The sequence below is a fragment of the Mauremys reevesii genome, linkage group 7 (genome assembly GCF_016161935.1).
Source record: "Mauremys reevesii isolate NIE-2019 linkage group 7, ASM1616193v1, whole genome shotgun sequence".
In the NCBI taxonomy this organism is placed as follows: domain Eukaryota; kingdom Metazoa; phylum Chordata; order Testudines; family Geoemydidae; genus Mauremys; species Mauremys reevesii.
In genome coordinates, this window is record NC_052629.1 from 34,546,325 (window position 1) to 34,570,460 (window position 24,136).

The 24,136-nt window shown below is 40.6% G+C and overlaps 1 protein-coding gene and 1 long non-coding RNA gene across 13 annotated transcripts in view; one reads left to right on the forward strand and one right to left on the reverse strand.

Moving 5' to 3' along the window:
- Positions 1–24,136, forward strand: part of SGMS1 (sphingomyelin synthase 1) — a 195,888-nt gene that overhangs the window by 11,959 nt on the left and 159,793 nt on the right. For 2 of the 12 annotated variants that reach the window (XM_039481247.1, XM_039481254.1), the window contains exons 1-2: positions 4,845–4,936; positions 21,269–21,417. The exons of 7 other annotated variants lie outside the window; for them this stretch is intronic. The gene's annotated coding sequence lies outside the window, so the exon portion shown is untranslated. Of the gene's footprint in view, positions 1–4,844; positions 4,937–6,752; positions 6,771–21,268; positions 21,418–24,136 lie in introns of those variants that run through there. 3 more of the 12 variants (XM_039481249.1, XM_039481256.1, XM_039481251.1) reach the window with 3 other exon arrangements.
- LOC120368756 lies at positions 10,464–11,878 on the reverse strand. The gene is made up of 3 exons (XR_005582766.1): positions 11,530–11,878; positions 11,062–11,205; positions 10,464–10,728 (listed from the first exon to the last, which is right to left on the reverse strand). It is a non-coding gene; the product is annotated as an uncharacterized LOC120368756 (long non-coding RNA).

Consider the following 24,136-nt stretch of genomic DNA (forward strand, 5'->3'; position numbering starts at 1 on the left):
ACACCAAGAGCTATTGCTAGAGGGATTTTACACTACTTAAAGAAAGAGGTAATGACTGCAGTGATTCCATTTCTGGTGAGACTAGACCAAGAGCTGGAAATCTGGGCAAGACCTTGTTCTTGTTGCAGTCATCAACCTCTTTGGGCCTTTATTACTACTAAGGAGGCATTATTAACAAAAGGTGGGAATCATAAATGTTTCATCCCTAGCTTACCTGAGTTGAAAGTAGCTGAGGGAGAATTACCTGAAGCAGTGTCAGCTAGAAAAGCTGATGTATATCTGTACTTCTTTGGATGGAGCATTTCTAGAACTTTTTGTTCCTGAGGCTTCTTAGGGCTTCTCTTCACTGTATTATTAGCTCAAGTTATAACTTGAGTTTGCCCCTTCACTGCACCCAGAAATCTCTCACTTGAGTTGAGTGGTGCTTTAGGCTTTTGCTAGCTAGCCAGTGGGGGTGGGTTGCAGCTTGAGTGCTGCTGACCTGGAGCTAGTAATACAGTGAGGGATGCAGCCACTCAGTGTATAAGTCATAACTGCTAATCCTGTCACTCGGCTGCTAATCAAACCCGTGTAGACGTATCTCAGGAGGTGCCTTCTCAGCACTGTTAGTTATAACTCTGTCCATACACAAAAATCTCTAGCTCAAGTTAAGTGATGCTTTAAGCTTGAGCTAGTTGGCCCACTGGTAGGGCCTTACTAAATTTGCAGTCCATTTTGATCAATTTCATGGCCAGAAGGTTTTTAAATGGGTCAGTTTCATGTTTTCATGTTTTCAGATGTTTTCACTGAAATTTTGCAGTGTTGTAACCTTGGGATCCAGACCCAAAACAGGGTTCAGGGGGGAGGTACAAAGCTGATGTGGGAGGGGTCCACAAGATTGCTACCCTCACTTCTGTGCAGCCGCGGAACTTCCTGCAGCCTGGGGAGATTCCCACAGGTGAAGGTGGGCCTGATCTCCCTCACGCTGCTGGGAGCTTTCAGAGCTGGCAGCAGCTGTGGAGCTTCCTACAGCTGGGGGAGGTACCTGGAGGGGGGTCTGATCTCCCCCTGAGAGCAGCCATGCAGGGGAAGAGGAAGTCCTGTCCCGTCCCAGCCTATTCAGGACTAGTAGCTAGGAGCCTCTGGCGGGGCCACTCCCAGCAGCATGGGGGAGGTTAGACTCGCCTCCACCTCCGGGAATCTCCCCCGGCTGCAGGAAGCCCCGCCGCTGCTGTCTTCAGAGCTGGACTCTGAAGGCAGCACAGCCGCAGAGCTTCCAACAGCCAGGGGAGGTACCCAGAAGTGGGTCTGATCTCCCCGCCACAGCAGCTAGAAGCGCCCCCAGCCCTGCCCCTTCCCTGACCCTCCAATAGCTAGATTTCATGAGGGAAGTCTGATTTAATGGTCTGTGATGTGTTTTTCACAGCCCAGTGGGTAGGGTGCTACCAAAATTCAAGGCTGTGACAAACATGTCACGGACTGTTAAATCAGACCTCCCCCATGAAATCTATTATTGAAAATATCTGAAAACATGAAATTGACACAGCACCTGGTCAAACTCCTCATAAAATGGGCATGATGTCATTGAGTTGACCAAGGTGTGGTTATGGTCCCTTGTTTTCCAGTACTTGGTCTTGGTCTTAATTTGTTCTCTATACTGGTCTGGTAAAAAGTTACCCGCTTCTTTATTCTTTGCTGGTATGCATGGTCATTCCTGGTACTCTTACTAAAATCCACTGTTGTACTGATCTCGCACCAGAGATTAATCAAAATCCGGGTGTGCTCCTGTGACCATGAAGCGGCATGCTTTGCAAAGGATGACTTCTGTTTGGTTTCCATTACAAATGTGGAAAGGTGAACCTTGATGTAACAAGCTACTGCACTACAACAAGGACACCATACTGCTGGATGTTTTCAGATTAGGCAGTATTCAAAATCTAGGACCAGGTTTCTACCCTAACTTCTGGAAAATGTCTAATTTGAGTAATTAAGTTTGCCTGCCTAAAGATTCTCCTCATAGCTTATTTGCTTTCTGTCCTAAATTGTTGTACAGCATGGCTGTGAACTGTAATTCTGTTTTATAAAGTACTTCAGGAACATTCTGAATGAGAAGTACCATCCAGCTACATCATCCATATGTTTTGTTTTCCCCATCACAAAAGCGCACTAGTTTATCATAGGGTTGCTTATATGTACTTGGACTTTCATGCCTTTTTGACAAAATAAGAGTGTATTGAAAAAATAGCTGAAAGAATCAGTGTTGAAGGGGGAAAAAAAGAATTACAGAGACTTCAAAAACAAGAAAAAACAACAACTTTTAACACACAAGTAGGCCGGGGTGCTGGAACTATTTGTATAGTGGCGGTGCTGAGAGCCATTGAACCAAACTGTAAACCTCATATATAATGGAAACCACTTGAAGCCAGGGGGTGTGGCAGCACCCCTAGTTCCAGCAGCTATAGCAATAGGTCATATTTTTGGATCTGTCAGACATGATGGTATCACAAATTAAAAACAAAATTTAGTTATAATTCATATAGATTACAACTAGTACTTATGGGTGTTTTTTACTAACATCATAATAAATTAATTCAGTAGCTTGGGTTTGCTGAGGGTATAGCATAAAAGATAGCAGCTGAGTTTCAGTTTGCTACCTAAATAACCTAAAGCACAAATGAAATTATAGAAACTACCTTAGTCTGGTTCACTTCAAAATAGTGTACAGTATGCTGAAATGAAGGCTTAGGTTTATTTGGCATCTGCGTTCAGCTGAAACCGTTTGGTGCATTTGTCATCCTATTATATGTAAAACAGAGGGTCTTGCATTTTCTATCTGTACACACTTGAAAATGGTTCAACTGTCTTGAGTATAGTGACTTATGTTTAATGGCATACGAAGCTTACAGGATTGTATAAAGAAAGTGCTTCAAAAACAGGATGGATACCATTTTTTTAAATTAGATTTTATTATTTAAATTATTTTTAAAAAAATCTGTTTAAAATGAAATCTGAATTTTATACAAAATGTGGTAATGTCTAAACTTATTGTAATCTCTTAAAATATTTAAATAAAAATATACACTGAATTCATGAGCATTTATCAAAGAAGTTGAGTTAAATGCTGCTTTTCCAAATACAGAAGGGACCAGGAAAGACATCTAACTTTTGAGGTCAAGCTTTGTAAATGTGGCACAATAGGTCAGCCTAAGTAATTTAGGAGACTGTCTCATTTTCAAGAGATAAAGGTCAGGCAAGGAATTTAAGCTCCAGTCACTTTCACTGAGGCATATTTGAAAAATTTCCCAAGCTGCCCTGAATAATTAGTTCAATTCACTGACTGCAGTTAATTTCTCTGTTTAATAAATAATTTAGTTGTGAATGTGAAACATGTTTTGGATACATAAACATCTCTTATCAAAACATGTAAGGTTGTTTTTTCTTTTAAAAAAATACAATTTGTCAGCAATATAAAATGTATAGTCAATTGCTTGACCACACTTCGGTTTGTTATGAAATATACTCAAAAGACCAAATAAATAACATCAGTCCATTTTAGTAATATGGTACAGGAAAAAATTCTATATGATACCCCAGTCTCCGAAGACCAGTTCCATGCAGCAATGTAATGTTCACCTTATAGAGGTGTGTGCTTTCCATAATCATATCTTTAAAGCCATCTTTTTATATTCAACATGTTTACCAGTATTATATATGCCACCTACAACTGGATTTAATTAATTTGCTTTTGACTTTGTTTCTGGTACCCTGGTGTCCGCCCCCCGCCCCTTGTTTGTTTGTTTTGAACCCATCCATTCTAGGTCATGAAGCACCTTTAACTTTGTTCTGAGCACATGCATTCTGGGTATTATGGGGCATGAAGATACCTCTTATGCATATATCAGGATAAACAGATTTTTGAGGGTAACTCTGTTTCTGTTGCTATCAGGAAACAGTTATATGCCCTGATACTAACAGTTTTCCTATTTACTTAAATCAAATTTACTTCAGCTAATGCAAGGCATTATGGGATACTTAGCTTAAGTGAACAGGATTATAACAAAGGTACAAGCCAATTTGAGTTATATAAATGCCATATTAATACTTACTTAAAGGCTTGGAATATAAATTGTGAGTAGTATTATCAGCATGATATATTTGTATGTTAGTCAACAGGTGCCCACTTGTCGCCTTGGTGATCATTCAAGGTGACACTTTTGCCAGATTGATATATGAAGCAGTGGTGAGGGCCTTTCTGTATGATTTAAAGCATTTTAACAAACTGCATAAGCAACAAAGCATAATCAATACAGGTAAAACTAATACCCCTTGTAACACAAGCAACACTTTCAATATCACCTCTATCCAGTGAGTATTTCAAGATCCCCTCATGAATAAGGTTATTCCAGGTTTGTTCTGCTTTGTGCATGTTATTGCTGATTTGAACCATGTGTGTCTTTTTTCTGTTTAGTAGTGTTTTTAAATTTAATGTAAGTGGGTTAATATGTACATTAAAAACTTGGAGATAAGTTTCAATTTCATTCTATATTGGAGCTCTGTGGGTAATAGAGTTGGTTTGAAAAACTGGGATAGGCATTATTATAGTGTGTCCCACAGTGCTACATAAATGGGGATAAAACAGAAATTTGGAGTAATGGCATTACAAGCAAGGCTTCCATATAATATTTCTACATAGTACTGCCTAATCTTATAGGTTACTTTGCTGATGATTGTTGCTGTTTGGTAAGTTTTAGTAGGCAGGAGCAGCTAGCTTCTGTGCCTCATTGTATTGGTGTGAACCATTGTGACCACATGCTGGAGTTGTGGTGTCAAAACCATCCCTTGCTTAACAAGCTTTGTGCAGTGCGCTTGAGGTTTGCATTGCTGTGTGGTACACCACTAGTTTATGTAGATCCAGTTATTTGTTAAAGATGTTGTCTTCCAGATAACCTACTGAACGGTTGGTAACCAATTTATCAGATATTGCTGTTAGGATCCAATCTTGGTATTAAGTTACCATCTTAATGCAGCTTGTCATAAATAAGCAACATATCATTCACCATTTTCTAACATACTAAAAAGTACAATTAATAAGAATCTGAAAATATTAAGCTATATAATTGCTTAAATAAATGTAAATAGTTACAGTGTACCCTTCTAGGTGGCAAAAAGCTGTAGCAAATCCAGTGTCAAGGCTCTATTTAGTTGTAAATCAACATGTTTTAATGGTTATATCAACTAGTGAGGCTGCACCTTTGTTTAAAAAATAACTGAAGTACAAAAGGAAAACTTCATTTAAATTGAGGCTTTCCACTTGGTGGTTGAAATCATGATTTAAAGTGGTGATTTAAACTGCCTTGATTTAAATCAGTATACCCTGTTCAGAACCAAATTAGTGCAACTGACCTGTTGTGGACATCAGAAAATTATAACCTCTCCCATCTCCTTGTCTTAGATACAATATACAGTCATGGGCATACAATTCAGCCCTACAAACCTTTACACTCATATTTAATTTCAAGAATGTACCTTCTCTGGGTTTCAAGTCCCTTGAATTTAAGCACACGCATAAGTGAGTGTAGGAGTGTGGCCTTAGTATGCTAATAAAGTGTTCCTTGCAGTAGCACCACGATAGTTAAATTTGCTCCCAGATTTTTATTTTAAACTTTTATAAAACCTGGTTTGAGTCAGAGAATTAATTCCAAAAGCTTCTTGTAGTTTAGAAACTGCTCAGATTTTCTATGACATTTGAAGGGAAAACTCCCCAGTTGAGGTTGTTGGTTCTAGCTATGTTTTGTATGTATTAGGTTTGTGTTTTGAATGTTGACATAGTGATGTAGACACAATGGTAGAGGGTTCTGGATCACACAATGTACCAGAAGTAGTGCTTACTACAACACTCTAGGACTTCAGAAGATGCAGTTGAAACCCACCATACCAGTTTGGCTCTTTATTCCCTTCTAGGGGCTAGGTCAGAAGAGCTATTGGATGTGGTCCTTCAGTATTAGCACTAGGTCCATGCTTTTGTATCCAGTGATGGCAGGTTCAGTCTCTGTAGATGTATATGGGGATTTGAATGGTAGCCAACCTCTGGTTCTTCAGGGATAAACTTCCCTGGTGGGCATTTTGTAACTTATACTAGCATAATGCGTCTCTGTCTGCCCTCCAGTGTGACACACGTACCACATGAGACAATATCCGTAGCTGGGTCATTTGTAGGGGAATAATCTCTGGGTTTCTGGCTTTAACAGCATGTGTTTCCATTACATGAACTGAAGGACTAGGGCAGGGGTAGGCAACCTATGGCACGCGTGCCAAAGTAATCTCGCGAGCTGATTTTCAGTGGCACTCACACTGCCTGGGTCCTGGCCACTGGTCCGGGGGGCTCTGCAGTTTAATTTAATTTTAAATGAAGCGTTTTAAACATTTGAAAAACCTTATTTACTTTACATACAACAATAGTTTAGTTATATATTATAGACTTACGGAAAGAGACCTTCTAAAAACGTTAAAATGTATTACTGGCACGTGAAACCTTAAATTAAAGTGAATAAATGAAGACTCGGCACAGCACTTCTGAAAGGTTGCCAACCCCTGGACTAGGGCCTCAATATGTAGGGTTGCTAGGCTTTCACTTTCCAAAAAGCTGTAAGTTCCGTGAGTTTATCTAACTCATTGTGACATAAAACCTTAATGGTGATCTCAGCAGTGTTAAATTGGAATAGCTTTGCAACTGAATGGATGGACTGTGACAATCAGAATATGAGGTCACTGCTGAGGTTTTACATGAGAGAGTGAGTAGGATTAAGATGGATTATGGATTGCTTTCTGTATTTTTGGAGATGGAAGTGAATACTTTCTGGAGCATCATGTGTTAGCAGCAGCATTGTAGGCAATGTGAAAGTTGCAAGGAATGCTGCGCCTTGTCCCTTAATTTGTTTGCATGCCTTGAAGGAGTTGAATAGAAGGGGTTAGGTCCTGATGCAACCTTAACTGTCACTAAACATAATTTTTGTTTGTTTATATGATGGATCACATTCTGCTCCCATTTACTTTAGTGTGAGTCTAGAACACCTCCATTGTCTTCCGTAGAATTGTTCCAGTATTTATGGACTTAACTGGGGGCAGGATTTTATATGCATGGCTTGAGTCAGTTTGTCATAGCCCTCTTTTATTATTTATTACCAGTTTCAATACAGGTTGCCTCCGGTAACAATAACTGCCTAAGAAAAGGTAGGGGAAAGCCAATGAATGCCATAAGTGAAAACATGGATTTTTTTTATAAACATATATTAGTTTAGTTTATCCTTCTGTTAGGCCTGAATAAAGAGATAGCAGACAAAACAGGTATGCCAACCTGACTGAAGTCAGGCTAACAGAGGTTTCTGGGTAATCCCAGAGGGGAAAATACTGAGAAGCAGCATTGTCTCACAAAGCCCTGACAAAAAAGTGAGATAAGCCAGGGGTTGCATTCCTGGCATAGTACTAGCTGTGCTGTGTTAAGAATAGTGTCTGAAGAACTGATAAGGACCCTAACGTCCCACAGTTCAGATTCTAACTCCCAGGTTGAGTGATAGGCTTGTTTAAAACTCCCCTGCATTCCTAACTTTTGGTGTTTAAGATATTATTAATCTAATGCTATAGACATAGAGACTAGGTATTCGTGTATATTAAAAGTGTCTAGTTTCCAGTTGTTAGACAAAGGGGGGTGGGTTGCTCAAGTGAATGATGTATGACGTAATAAAACTGTCTATATAGGCTAACACTAAGCTGTAAAGTGGGGCTGGTTCTCTCTGGAGATGGGCTGCTCTCTATTGATGCGTGCATTTGTCAATAAAGAGCTTTTGATCGGACCTTGCTGGTGTTGCCTGTCTCTCTCTGGTCAGACAACGAACTTCGCTGTCGGGGTTAGAGTCCCTGACACTTCTAAAAAGGGATTGAGGTTTTCAAGTAAGGCCAGGGCTAGTGTTTTTTGAATTGTCTCCCTGTGATGAATATTTATTCTCAGTTGTTTATTTTTTGAGGGACATGAAATAATAATTGCTGCTTTTGAAGGCTTTTTTATAAACTTTCTAAAGATTTTTCTTTATTTATTAAAACTTTTCATTAAAGCACAGAACTTCTAAATGACTGTTCATTTAAAATTGAGTACAGAGAGAACTGGGTAACGTGTTTAAAATGTCTCTAATTGAGCTTTATTTTTACTGTGAAATACAAATCTTAAAAATACGTATACGGACAAGAATGAACTACTGCCCCAGTATTTTCACCTTAGGGACCTGATACTACAGTCACTGATTGAGTGGACAGGGTAGAGCCTTGCAAGCCAACCCAAATCTGTCAGGACCCAACTACAAGTGTCAGGTTCAAGGTCAGGTCTGAAAATGACTTGGCAGTCTTGGTTAGGGTCAGCTGTCCTCAGTTCGGTTTTGGGTCTGGGTTGGGTTTAAAATTAGGCTCAAGCAGACCTCTAGGGGATTTTCCTATTGACTCTCTTGGGACTCTGTGTGGGCATAAGAGTCAGTACAGTTCTAGTTGCAGGATCTGAACCTAGGAATGCAATTACTGGATTTGTGAATGCAAATGTAGGGTTTGGTAGGTGTATGTGCATTTTTATTGGTAGACACATAACCACCAATAAAATGTTGATTCTTGCTTTACCACAGCAATCTTACTTGCTTTTGTTTGTATGGATTCTTCATGTAGCTTTTATTAACCCCTCCAAACTCCCCCCCACCAAAAATTATTAGATTTGTTCTTATGATAAAATTGAATGGTACGATAAAAATGAGCCAACATGTCTTGGCATGACAGTTACTGGCATGCCTTCTGGTGAAGTTTTAAGAAGGGGTATTTTGACATGTATTCCTCCTAGCTTTTTTCTCCTTTAAACAAGAAATCATCAGATGCCAAGTAAGGTTTCCACAAGGTGGAATATTTTATATACTGAACATTTTATTGCTAAAGCAGCATTTTTAAAACAGCTGTTCTGATTACTATGATTTATGTTGGCAGGGTGAGGGCAGCACTGTTCCTTTTGGATGGCTGTCTGTTGAAGTAAGATCTCTTTGTACACCTCTCAGTGTTAATTTTTCAATAAGGGAAAGGAGCAGAACTATTCAAGAATCTCGGATAATTCTTGCCTTCCTTCTAAGCTTGAATGTGACTAATGATTATGTTGTGTATGTATTGCATATCAATGACCAGGTTTTAAATAGGGCAGTAAATATAAATGCTTTCATAATGTGGTGTTGCAAATGTCCCCATGTTATACAGGAGTCAGATTCTGCTCTAATTCAAGTGAGTGAAGATTTGACATTGAATTCATTGTGAAAGTGTTGGGTCCAGTACACTGAAGGCTTCATACTCTGCAAAGAATCACAAAATTCATAAATGATAAGCCTATGATCTTAGTTACCTTCTCAGGCAAGATGCTGCAAATGCTAAGTTTGAGTTGTGCTAAATTTTACAACTATCTTTCAGAGCAATATTCTGATAATCTTCATATAAGAGGGAAAGTGTATATGTATTACCTACACACTGGTTGCCAGTTAGTATTTGTCAACAATCATCAGTTATCACCCAGTCTAGCTATAGGGATATCTGTGTGGTGACTTACGGCAAATGCTGACTTTTTAATGGCAATCTTTGTATAGTAGAGCTCCCTATTATTAGTTTCTGGGCTTAAAGTGCTCCTTTGGGTTGTTTAGGAACAGTTTGTAATTCTTGATTGTGCTCACACAATGGGAGAACTCTTTGTGGAATTAATAAGAAGGTAGAAAGGGAACTTATGAATATGTTTTAAGTACTGGAAAAAAAGGTATGTAATCTTGAAAACACATTTATTTTTGTGTACAGATAAGAAATGGTTGTAGTTCCATCTAGAAGTACTTTAATGGGATGTCTCAAAATCAGGATTGTTCTTTCTTACTGATAATGTGAACATTGTACTTCAATGTGTAATATCTCTTTTAGGGATAAGGGTTGCCTTAAATGTTGTCCTTATTGCTGGTGGGATGTTTCATATTTTTATTGTTGTTGTTATAAAACAAACTTTATTGCACAGTGACTTTAGTGAAGTCATTTATTTTGCAATTAAGTTCCAAATCATCTGGAGTCTGCTGTTCATCTCCGTTCTTACAGCTTATGGGCACATTCATAGAGGCCACTTTCAAAAAACAATTACCAGCTAATGGGGAAGTAAATGAAGATAGTTGATACTTAGCCTCTTTTTAAAATATGTATGTTTCTTTTTTTCTTCATGCTTTTGCATGGTGCTTGACATCTTAAATTGTGCTTTAAGCACATACTTACCTTTGCTGAATGGGGAGCCAAGTGCTGTGGGTATAGAAGACTTCTACTTGGTGAAAACATATTTGTGCCGTTTGCAAAGTTGCCTTGCTCATCTCTTTAAAAGTGCGTGATCTATACTATCACAGTAACACAGAGATGGTTGTAAATATTTGTATTTTTATAAAAAAGCATCAGTCACAAAATTACATTTCAGCAGTTTAGATTAGTTTACTGGGTTGGAAAAGGATAAGAATAAGCACATGCAGTAATAAATGTATACAGCTATTTCTGTATATGTTTGAATATATTTGTATCATATGTTCTTTGATGTACTGTGAACATTGTCATTTAATTTAATTTCTGAAGTTAACTTTTGGTGGTCTGTTTTCTGCTGCAAAGATTCTCCAAATGAAAAGGCGGTCAGTCAGCTTCTCTGTGTTAAAGTTTCAGTGCAGGTTACTACAGAGGAGGAAACATCTTTGTCTTAGTCATCAGTAGGCAAACTATTTGTTCAATTCTGCATTTCTTACACTGAGACTATTTTGGTAAATTAGTCAACTTGAGCAGGGATTGCAGAATCAGGCTTTCTATTAACATTTTTGCTAGTCTCACTATCCACTTCCTTAGACATTAAATCACTTTCAATTGAAATGTAATAGGCGGTTACAGTTGCAGTAGAACTTTGAAGAAATGGTGTATTCTGATGATGGAAAAATCAAAATCAGTATCTTCACAATTTCTGAGAGGTATAATGATCTGTAAACTAAATACAACTGATGAATGCTTACTTACCAAATGTTTTTATTTGTGCTTACAATCTGTAGTTAGGATTATCATATTGTTTGCAGTTATGGCACCAGTGTCATCTGTACAACAGATTGCTGTTCCATGGGGTTTATTTAGTAACTGAACTATTAATAATTCTGTGTATATGATCTGAAGCCAGAAGTAAACATTTTAATGTTATTAAAACAGCGTTGTTAATATATACCGAAGTTATACAATAAAAATCCCAAAAAGGATTGGTTCAGTTGTTTCAGATGTTTGTATCAGTAAGTCAAAAGACTGTTCTATCTTGGAAAAATGTTAAAAATAGTGGGGACTAGTACAATTGTGTACATAAGGGGATGGGAAAAATTACTAAGTTACCAAGTTACTTTGTTCAGAACCAGTTTTAGTCTTTCCAGAGCCTAGTTCTACTTGCCTCAATTGGTTACAGGGTTAATTGGTTACAGGTAGTTAGTTCATAAGTTGACTCACCTCCACATCAGTGTAGAGTAGAATCTTCTCAGTGTAGGAGTTGAAATATTTCTCAGACAGCTACTGGCTTCAGAACTAATCCTACTAGTCTGAGTGAAAAATTCTTGTTCAGCCACCCCCTCTTTCCTTCCCATACCATGTAATAATAGGGTCCTCTTCACTGCTATAAGTTGCAGTGCCTGCCTACTTTGTTCTCTTCCTTTCAGTAGGCCTTGCCAGGTGGCTCTTCCCGGCATAGGGTAGAAGAGGGTGCTGCCATCAGCTGTATTGGGCTCTCTGCTTCTTAGCCTTGGTCTACACCACGAGTTTAGGTCGAATTTAGCAGAGTTAGATCGATTTAACCCTGCACCCGTCCACACGACGAAGCCATTTTTGTCGACTTCAAGGGCTCTTAAAATCGATTTCTGTACTCCTCCCCGACAAGGGGATTAGCACCCTGCTGGGTCGAAATTGGGGTAGTGTGGACACAATTCGATGGTATTGGCCTCCAGGAGCTATCCCAGAGTGCTCCATTGTGACAGCTCTGGACAAAACTCTCAACTCAGGTTTCAGAGTAGCAGTCGTGTTAGTCTGTGTCTGCAAAAAGAACAGGAGTACTTGTGGCACCTTAGAGACTAACAGATTTATTTCAGCATAAGCTTTCGTGGGCTACAGCTCACTTCTTTGGATGCATAGAATGGAACACACAGAAGATATTTATACATACAGAGAACATGAAAAGGTGGAAGTAGCCATGCCAACTGTAAGAGGCCAATCAATTGAGGTGAGCTATCATCAGCAGGAGAAGAAAAACCTTTGAAGTGATAATCGAGATGACCCATAGAAGGTGTGAGGAGAACTTAACATGGGGAAATAGGTTCAATTAGTGTAATGACCCAACCATTCCCAGTCTCTGTTTAAACCTAAGTTAATTGTATCTAATTTGCATATTAATTCGAGTTCAGCAGTCTCTCTTTGGAGTCTGTTTTTGAAGTTTTTTTGTTGCAAAATTGCCACCTTCAAGTCTGTCACTGAGTGGTGCCACTGGTTTTTGAATGTTATGATTCCTGATGTCAGATTTGTGTCCATTTATTCTTTTGTGTAGAGACTGTCCGGTTTGGCCAATGTACATGGCAGAGGGAAATTGCTGTCACATGATGGCATATATCACGTTGGTAGATGTGCAGGTGAACGAGCCCCTGATGGCATGGCTGATGTGGTTAGGTCCTATGATGGTGTCACTTGAATAGATATGTTGACAGAGCTGGCATCGGTCTTTGTTGTAAGGATAGATTCCTGGCTTAGTGTTTATGTTGTATGGTGTGCGGTTGCTGGTGAGTATTTGCTTCAGGTTGGGAGGCTGTCTGTAAGTGAGGTCTGGCCTGTCTCCCAAGATCTGTGAGAGTGAGGGATCACCTTTCAGGATAGGTTGTAGATCTTTGATAGTGCGCTGGAGAGGTTTTAGTTGGGGGCTGTAGGTGACGGCTAGTGGCGTTCTGTTATTTTCTTTGTTGTGCCTGTCTTGTAGTAGGTGGCTTCTGGGTACTCTTCTGGCTCTGTCAATCTGTTTCTTCACTTCAGCAGGTGGATATTGTAGTTTTAAAAACGCTTGATAGAGATCTTGTAGGTGTTTATCTCTGTCTGAGGGATTGAAGCAAATGCGGTTGTATCTTAGAGCGTGGCTGTAGACAATGGATCGTGTGGTGTGTCCTGGATGGAAGCTGGAGGCATGTAGATAACTCAGATGCACTGGCCAGGTAGACAGGAAAAGCCCCACAAACTTTTGAATTTCATTTCCTGTTTGGCTAGTGTAGCGAGCTGATCAGCACAGGTGACCATGGAGTGCCAGAATCTCAAAAGAGCCCAGCATGGACCGAATGGGAGGTACTGGATCTGATCGCTGTATGGGGAGATGAATCTGTGCTATCCCAACTCTGTTCCAAAAGATGAAATGCCGGAATATTTGAAAAAAATCTCCAAGGGCATGAAGGGCAGATGCTATAACAGGGACCCGAAGCAGTGCCGCGAGAAGCCTACCAAAGAACCAGGGAGGCAAATGGCCGCTCCGGGTCAGAGCCCCAGACATGCCGCTTCTATGATGCCATTCTAGAGGGTGCCCATACAACTACCCCACCACTATGCTTCCTCCTCTCCCACCCCTCCCGGTCTACCTTGGCAGTTATCCCCCCACATTTGTGTGATGATTTAATAAAGAATGCACAAATTTGAAACAACAATGACTTTTTTGCCTCTGCAAGCGGAGATCAAAGGGGGGAGAGGAGGGCGGTTGGCTTACAGGGAAGTAGAGTGAACCAAGGGGGCGGGTTTTCATCAAGGAGAAACAAACAGAACTTTCACACTGTAGCCTGGCCAGTCATGAAACTGGCTTTCAAAGCTTCTCTGATGCACAGCACGCCCTGCTGTGCTCTTCTAATCACCCTGGTGTCTGGTTGCATGTAATCAGCAGCCAGGCGATTTGCCTCAACCTCCCACCTTACATCTCCCCCTTACTCTCACAGATATTGTGGAGCACACAGCAAGCAGTAATACCAATGGGAATACTGGTTTCGCTGAGGTCTAACCGAGTCAGTAAACTGTGCCAGCGAGCTTTTAAACGTCCAAAGGCACATTCTACCACCATTCTGCACTTGCTCAGCCTATAGTTGAACTGCTTCTTACTGCTGTCCAGGCTTCATGAGCCATGCGAGCAAGGGGTAGGCTGGGGTAGGTGTGACCGCGCGGTGCTGCCGACTGGGAGAGCAGCCTGAGACAGAAGCCTCCAGCTGGCATGATATTCCAGGCAGGACTGAATCTCCATTAGACGAAGCTTAAAAAAAGAGAATGCCCTGGAGTCATTCCTATTTTTGTCCAGGTGCCCCCAACTGACCTCATGGAGGCCGGCCAGGAACACCCATGTCTGCCCAGGTGCTCCCGACCAACCTAATTGAGGTCGGCCAGGAGCACCCCCGGGCCGCCGGCTAGCAGTCATATCGTACTGTCAACGCTAGCCTTGGTACTGTGGACGCACACCGCCACCGCCAACTTAATGCGCTTAGTGGGGGACAGTTTGTTTACATTTGCATGGCTGCCCGCAGCTCCCAGTGGCCGTGGTTCGATGGTCCTGGCCAATGGGAGCTGTGGGAAGCGGTGCAGGGCTCTTAGTTACAAACAAAGAGCCTCAGACTTAGGAACATGTCCCTCTAAGACAATGAAATCATTCAACAAGGTGGCTGAGGTAATATCTTTTATTGGACCCAACTTCTACTCCTGCAGGAATTCTGTGCTACTGCACATGTGCAGAGTTCATGTCCCCTGCAGATTTCTTTGCTTTCCTGCAGAAAAAAATGCCTTCTGATAGGAAAGCAAAGGGAAGCCACAAGAAGGGTCACGCACCCTTCCACTGTAGCATGGGTGCATTGTTTTGGGCACCCAGAGCAGCTGATGGAGAGAAAAATTACCATGGGTCAGGGGCGGGACTAGGGACACCCCAGCTGGTGGCTCCTACCTTGTGCTGGGTTCATCTGCTAGTCCTGGCTGGGTTGGGGGCGGGGAAGACGGACTACTTCTTCCCCTGCAAGGAGTGGCTGGAGCCGGGTCAGAGCCACCCCCAGAAATTACCCCCGGCTGCAGGAAACTCCAGCACCCCTTTCCCCCACTTCTTGCCCTCATTGCTTCTCAGCCACAGGGGAGGGGTCACTGTATGGGGAACTGATCCCGTGTCCACCCAACTCCCTTGCATCCAGACTCCCATATTCAACCCCCCCATGCCGAGTCTCACCCCCCCCTTATCCAAACCCAAACCCCGCTGAGCCTTATACCCTGTACCCATACCCCCCCCGCTGAGCCCCTTCCTTTGCATCTGGACCCCCCACCGAGCCTTTCCCACTGAGTCTCCTGCAATCAAACCCCCACCCCAATGAGCCCTAGCCCTTCTGCACCTGGACCACCCCAACAAGCCCCCCCGCATTTGGACCCCCCCACCCGACTCAGCACTAACCAGCTGCACCTGGACCCCCACCCTACTAAGCCTCACTCCCCCAGTGTCTGGACCACCCTGCTGAGCCCCACACACCCAGACCTTCCCTGCTGAGATTCAATCACCTGCACCTGGACCCACCTACACTCGGAACCCCCAAATGAGCCCCCATGCATCCAGATTCAGCCCTGCACCCAGACACCCTACCGAGCTGCTTGCACTGAGATTGCCTCACACAGAACCCTCTCAACCCACACCTGGATCCCCCCACACTAAGCCCATCCACACTTGGATCCTGCTGGGCTGAGCCTGTCTGCCCATACTTGGTTTTCCTGGCATGGAGGGGCAGCACCCCAGGGTGTTTCTGGGGCCAGGCCCAGCCTTTGACCTGTGTCAGAGTCAGGTGTAGTCTCACTTCCAAGTCCGTGTGGCAGAGGGGAGCTGCAGGGTGATCTTCCACCTCCATGCAGCCAGGGCCCTGTGCTCTCCACTGTCATGCTGGAGCCTGCAGAATTTTAAAATATTGTGTTCAGAATTTTTATCTTATTGGCACAGAATTTTTAATTTTTTGGGCACAGAATTCTCCCAGGAGCAAACTTCTGTAAAAGAGAAAAGTTTTTGAGCAGCACTGATGATGTTCTTCAGCTTTTCAAATGTTATCTTTTCTTCACTTAGTTGGTATAGATAGCTTGTGTATGTGTTCTGTTATAGAAAGCAAGTTGTTGTGGTCTGTATTTTTCATGATTATGTAATTCAGCTCATTATAAAGACTAAACCATGTGCTTTACTAGCAGAAGGAAAGCAAGGTGATTGTGCTCTGTCTTTGTGAGTCTAAAGTTCAAAAGTGCAGTTGGACTGCTTATTCTTAGTGACTGAACAGATAGCAGTGTGCCATTTGAGCAAGTGAGTGGTTCTGTTTTTCTCAATGCTGTATAAGCAATACATGAGATTCTCTCAAGATTATGTGTGTCCAGAGTCTGAAGTTTGTGTCAACTGAGTATAATGAGATGTACTGTAAAAAACCCTGACTTTAAAAATGAAGTATGTTGTATTATATGTTGTTCTAAAGGCATTTGTTTGTGGTTTTACTAGACTGTGTATTAATTTTTTCCTCCGTTTCATAATTGTAGTGGGAGTTGAGAGGTAGGGGATTGAAAATTGGATTGTTTAATTTCTGAAAATAATTAGCAGTTGAGTGATAAAGAATAGTCACAGGTGAGATGAGATGGCCATCATCTGATTGGATTACATTTAGTCTAGGGTTTGAAGCAGAGCAGGAGTGTTAGACCTGATGAAATTGAGAGCTTGGAAACTGTGTGTGTGTTTTTTTTTTTTTTACCCAGAATAGATTAGGATTATTTTAATTGTTTTGGAACCTATTTTACACAGTGTTTATGCACACTTTCTGTTTTTAAAAATAAAACAAAAATATGCTTTAATAGATTACCATTTCTCTAATAAAATAGGTACATTTTTGTATATGTGGTACTCTAGATGTCATCTTTCCAGTTAAAGAAACAATCTAAAATTACTGTATTAGGAAACCTACTGGCAGTCACCAATAACCATCTCCAACATGCATCCGATAAAGTGGGTATTCACCCACGAAAGCTCATGCTCCCAAACGTCTGTTAGTCTATAAGGTACCACAAGACTCTCTGCTGCTTTTACATCTCCAACAGTACCTCTCCCTCATAATAAACAGTCCCTTTCAAGTCCTCCAACTCCAAATGCCTGAATAAATAGAAAAATCTTGCATCATGTCTTGAATGTTCAAATCTGGGTTACTTCAATGAGGAGTAAGTTCCAAATCTGAAGGCCGCTAATGAAGAAAGCGGTACCAGCATCTTTCCTCTTATTTTTAAGTGAAGGGGCTCTTGCTCATTGCTTAAGCTGATCTTGGGTGTGCAGCTTTGCATGGGGAGCGGCAGTTTCTCAAGTAGGCAGGTGCTAAAAATGTTAGGGCTTTATAGGTCAAAACAAACATCTGAAATTCTGCCTGGAAACCAATAGTATTGATATTGTGAAAGCAGGATTCCTTTGTTAGTGACACTGGTTAATTGAGTAGTTTCTTGCTGGATACTTTGCTGTTAAGTACATATGTGCTTGGGGAACATAAATACAATCTCATGCAAATGAAAATAATTCAGAAAATTACTTACCCAGTTGTATGTTTTATAATTATTTAAGTCTGCTACAGCTCTTTGTTCTGTCACTTGTTACAGTGTACAGGAAGGTAGACATCCTTAAATGTTAGTTCTTGTGTGCGTTTGGGCATCTGTGTTTGTACAGCCAATTTTGGGCTTTCTGTGTTATCATATTAATAGTTACCTATTAACATGGAAGAAAATGTGCCCTGTTCAGCTGATATCTCTCTAGAGAGTTGATGTCCATGAAGTTAACAGATATGTAGAAGTATTACAGAGGTCAACCTTGCAAAAAGTGAAAAAAGAGGAAAGCTGCAGCAACATATTATAAATGCTGTATTAGGGGAATGATTATTAACCAGCCCACCACCATCTGTCTATATGTTAGCTTTCTGACTACAAGATGCTGGTATCCACAAGAGAGCAAAGTAAATAGGTATGCTGCAAGACATGGCTGACACAAACAGGAATTGAGAAATTTTTTAAAATCACTGCGTCTTCTGCAAGGATATTGCTTGTCTTTCTAAAATCATATTCCTGTATTTAAGCACCGTACCAAAGCGGATGACAAACTACTGGAGATACCAAACAAAAACGTTAAAATCTCATCTCTTTTGCCATGATAGAGTCCTCATTTTATTTGGATTGTATGAAAGAGCACATCTATGCTTAAGGAAGTGGAACATTAAGCTTAAATCAACATAATAGGTAAATAAGTATAGCAAAGTTCAACCACCCATATCTGCTGTGCAAACCTCATCTAATCATCAAAATAGAGAAAAGATGGCGGGAGAGGGAGAGAAATCCAACTGCCTTTCCCACCAAGGGGAAAGAGGGGTATCACACTTATTCATTAATTATTTTAAAAACACATTAAAAGTATTCCCTTAATAACAGACACAATTGAGGTTGTGAAATACAAAAAATAGGGAAGTGGGGAATAACAAATGAGGTCAACTTAAAAAAAACCCTTAATATTTAAGTTAGAAGAATGATTAGAGAAGTGGGGAGAGAGTTTCAATCTTTAGCGCTCAACCTTTTCATGTTCTCTGTATGTATAAATATTTCCTGTCTGTGTGTTCCATTCTATGCATCCGAAGAAGTGAGCTGTAGCTCACGAAAGCTCATGCTGAAATAAATTTGTTAGTCTCTAAGGTGCCACAAGCACTCCTGTTCTTTAATCAGGGATGTGATGCTGAGATTCCTAAAATGCAGGATACGTGTCACCTAGCTAGTCTCTAATAAAGGTAAGGCTTACACAATTTGGGCTTTAAAAACTATTTATGCCAACTTAGAATCAACTTGCTCTTTAGAGGCAGTGTCAATGTAATATGATTGCTCAAACCAGCTGTTGAATCTCTTCTCTGTCATTGGCAGCTTGCTCAGCATACAACTGCAATAATCAAGCCTCCTGGTCACGAGGACATGTTTTGCTAATTTATTACAGATTAAATAACTCTGCATATGCAACTGAAGAGACTTTCAAGATGTGACTGACATGGTTTATCATTGACGGGATGGTCAAGTTTAAGCCAACATTCTTATTTTTCTTCATTACATCAGAATGAGTCCTCTTGAGTATGTCAGTGGGGTCCAAGTGCAGCTGTAGTTGAATAGCTGTTGTTTCTCCATCACCCCAGCAGAACAGGAAAGTGGATTCTGAAGTGTAAATTATTAAATTGCCGGGCTTTGTTGGCATCGGTATTAAATTGGCTAAAAACACACTGTGCTTAAATGCAATACTTAGTGTGTGTGTGTGTGTGTATATATTTCTGAAGTCATTTACATGGAAGAAAGAAATTAAAGGGACACTCAATTTAATTTTTTTAAAATTGACTAATTTTTTTTAAAACAACCCAGTTTCTGTCAGAGTACCCTTTTAAATAATATGCTCTGAATGTATTTGTAAGCAGTTATTTAAAAGTATGTAAGGTTTTTTTAATTCTTGGTTCATGTTTATTAGCAGTGGAGGAACTGTTTACCTATGCAGAGGAAACATTGAAACTGTACACAAAGTGTTGGAGGGTAATGTCTACACTGCAATTAGACACCCTCAGCTGACCTGTGCCAGCTGACTTGACTTGTGGGACTGGGTCTGTTGAATTGCAGTGAAGATATTCAGGCTCGGACTGCAGCCCAAGCCCTGGGATCTTCCCATTTCTCAGGGTCCTAGAGCTTGGGCTGCATCCCAAGTCTGAATGTCAACTTTGCAATTAAATAGTCCCTTCACCCAAGTGAGCCCCATGAGCCCAAGTGACCCATGGGTCAGCCATGGGTTTTTAATTGTAGTTTAGGCATACCTAGAGAGACAAGGTGGTTGAGGTAATATCGTTTATTGGACCAACTTTTATTCGTGAGGGAGACCAGCTTTAGAGCTTACCCAGAGCTCTTCAGGTTTGATAAAGTATTGTTAAATATGCAGAACAAACAAGATGGAAAAAAATCTTTTTGTTAATTTCTGAGTTATAGTAATCATAGGTCAAGTACAGAAGGTACAAACCTTTCAGACAAATGTGAGTTTTTTTCCAAATAGATAGTGACTCTATAAAGATAAAAGGAAGATACTGAGGATGTCCCAAAAGTTAATGTTGCAAGCTAACTTTACACGAGCCTTAAGTTAAAATGTTGCATAAGTTTCAGGTCCAGAAATTTATAACAAAACAAAGTCTTTCTTAGTATTGCAATCATTCCTCGTAAGTCTCGGACTCATAGCTCCTCCCCAGAGTTCCCTCAAGTTCTTTCATGAATGTCTTAGGTCAGTGATGCCCCACCTTATTACAGGAGGGCCACGTAAACCTAAGCACAACCTTGTGTGGGTCAAACAGATTCTACACATTTTAATAAGATTTAAAGTCACCTGTACTGATTTATGTTTTAAGTTGATCTTGTTTCATAAGTAGATAGGTTGTTTCTGTGTACAGTATTGTGTAAACTAAAGTGATGTAAACATGATTACAAATGCTAATGAATTGGCTGTTAATATATTGTGTTGAAGCAGGACACAGGGCTTATTAAATGGTCTTGTGGGCCATGGGTTGGGCACCCCTGTTTTAGGCCTCCATACTCATAGCTACAAGAGTTTTATTTCATTTTCTTCTCTCAGCTTTCAAGCCCTATAGTTTCCCAGCTTCTCAAGCACCCCCAAGTCACAGTACTTCAGACTGGAGATTTTTATTTACCTGATCAAGCTATCTTATTCTTCTCTCCTCTCCCCTTCACAGCTTGTTTAATCACACTACTTTCACACTAAACACTGGCATAACAGGGACATTTTATAAACAGCTTGTGACTCTGAGGAAGAGCAATGTGTAAAACTGACATCATTGTGGCAGCATAAATTCTGCTAGTGTGAGTACAGAAGCTAAAAGTGAGCTTTAAAGTATTGCCAATATAGCTTAAATTTCACTATTTAATTTGTGATCAAACTTCAGTCACTTTGGGAGAGAATTTGGGATGGAAATTGGTAGGTATGAGTCTCTCTCTCTGTCTCTCTCTTTTATTCCATTCCTATCCCTCTTTCTTTGCCCTTTTCCCATTGAAATATTTGTTATATCTAGGGCTATCAATTAATTGCAGTTAATGAATGCAATTAACTGAAAAAATTAATGCGATAATTTTTTTTTAACTGCGTTAATAGCATACATCTGGTCGGAGGGAGGCATGGGCTGCGGAGGAACCTGACAGTGTCTGGTCAGATGCAGTAACCCAATCTGCCTCTAGAGGGTGGGAAGAGAAGAAGGAGAGGAGAGAAGAGGAAGTGGCTCCCATCCCGGCACCGGTGGAGAGGTAGGGATCTTGAACCCACCATTGCCTCCAGTCAGCCCCTCACTCTGGGAGCTGACCTCTCCTCCCTGTGCTGTGCCCCAAGATTCCTCTAAAGGAGGAACTAGAAGTAGGACTGAGTGGATTTGTAGATTCTAAAATATTACATTGTTTTATTTTTGAGTTCACTTACAAAAGTAGATTTTTTTTTATGTAAGTTCAACTTTCATGATAAAGAGATTACACTACAATATTTGTATGAGGTGAACTGAAATGCTATTTGTTTCTTTTTTTTTATAGTGCAAATATTTGTAATAAAAAATAATACAAAGTGAGCATGGTACACTTTATATTCTGTGTCGTAATTGAAATCAATATATTTGAAAATGTAGAAAATATCCAAAATATTTAAATAAAAGGTATTCTATTATTGTTTAGCAGTGTGATTAAAACTGCGATTAATTGTGATGAATTTTTTTAATCGCTTGACAGTTCTAATTATAACTTTGTATATCTCATATATACACATTATTCATAAGCAAACGGAGACCAAATGACTTGACAAACTAAATAGAAACTTTGACCAGCAGCACTTCCACTGTGAGGGATAAGTTTGTTTCAGTAACTGGAAATTGTGTTTTCCTCTTTTAGCCAGGTCATATTGTGAGAAGTTACTTGCACAGCTCTAGAAATAGAGCTAACTGGAAACTCCTGTATCCACAAAACTTGATCTTGAATGTATTTGTTCTTTTTTGCTAGGATCTAAGGGTCAGCAACCTCTGGCATGCGCAGGTAAGTACCCTGGCGGGCTGGGCCAGTTTGTTTACCTGCCGCGTCGGCAGGTTCAGCCGACCGCGGCTCCCATTTGCCTTGGTTTGCCATCCCAGGCCAATGGGGGTGGTGGGAAGCCGCGGCCAGCACATCCCTCGCCCGCGCCGCTTCCCACCGTCCCCATTGGCTTGGGACGGAGAACCGCGGCCAGCCAAACCTGCCAATGCGGCAGGTAAACAAACTGGTCTGGCCCGCCAGGGTGCTTACCCTGGCGAGCTGCGTGCCAGAGGTTGCCGACTCCTGATCTACACTCATCCATGCTCAGAACAGTAACTAGTTTATACTGGTGTGTAGTTTTTTTTCATGCAAAGCTTCTATATTTATGTTTAGGGGAGGAGAGGTTGCTATAACTTTTCTGAGGATGTTATATATATCTTTATTTAGTGTGGTCCTTAGAGGTTACAAATGGAACTGAGCAGAATAGATATTATGGAAGTAAATATGGTGTAAAAAACATCTAGTGAATGACTAGATTAAGGGAGTGGTAATACACTGTAATATAGTACACCTCCTAAATTGGGAGCTTGAGACAAGACAAGTTTGGTGATGATAAAGTAGTTAATTACAATGGCTTTTGGTCTGTGTGAACTGAGCTGGGGATCTCTGTCAAACGAGACGGTATTCGTGTCACAGCTACTCTTTGAATTCTCAGCAGAAGGAACTGAGTGGCCATGGAGATTAAGCTACTCTTCAATTTCCTGAGGTGGAGTATCCCGCTCAAGGTTGGGAATGGTGTAGGGAAATTTGTCCTGCTGTTCATGCTGTACTGATTTTCAGATAGGACTACAGTCTGTATTGTGGTCAGTTTGGCACACTTTGAGGCCGAAACTCACTAAAATTTAAATAGATTTCATAGATGTGATTAATTTTCTGTTTCAGTTTTGTACATTATGTGCTGACCTATTTGCAAACCCTTTTTTGATATATGAAGGAGGTGAGATTGCTTTTCAGGTGTGGGCTATTTTATTTCAGGAGTGTTTGCAGAGGGTGGAGATGGGAATGTGGCCTTTTAAAATAGACCAAACCTCCCTGGAGTTCAGAAGACTTAATTGTGTTCACTCTCTTTTTTTTCATTGCACGCTGAAGCCCACAACTTAAAATACATCATTAGGCTTTTCACTGGAAATGCTTCAGGAAACACTGCAGGTATTTTGATGTGTTGGTTTTCTGCAGTCTCTGTATTACACTGGAATGCCTATTCTGTTTTGTGTAACCATTTTTTCCCTTGTGTAAAGAAAAATGGAAAGCTAAAATGTAGTTTTTAGTGTCATGTGATGGATTTTTGATTGCTTAGCGTTTCAGTACTATTCCAATGGAATATATTTCCTTTTTTGTATGCTGTATAAAGCAATTGATCTTTTTAAAGAAAAAGTGAAACTGTAAATACTGTATAAGCAGTCTGATCCAGAACCTGCCTTTTCATAGGAAAGGTATACATGACTGTTTGCCAGTATCAGAAGTAAACTGATGTTTAAAAAGTTTGTAAACTGTGGGGTTCAAATCCTTGAGAGCCTTGTTTTTTTTTCTGTTAAACGTACCTCAGCTACATGGTACAAGTACTGTAAGTAGCTTTAGGTTCTTGTATAGTTTGTCAGGGTGTTTCTCTTTGGAATTAGTTTGCTTTCCTCCTAGGAAGGCTAAGCACTTCTTAAAGAATCTGTTTCATAGTAAAGATTCCTTCAACTACTTTTTGTAACAGGCAAAAAAAAAAAATGGGGGGGGGAGGGGCTTCTGTTGCAGTGTCTGCTTATTAAGTCTTCTTAACTGCCCCAGGTCTACTCCAGTTGAAGTCAGAAGTAGGCAAATTTTGGAGACAGCACAAACTAAAGCTTCATTGTATAGATCTGAATGTTCTACAGAGAAATAGCTTGTATCATGTCTTAGCAAGCTTTTACAGTAGTGAAAGAAATAT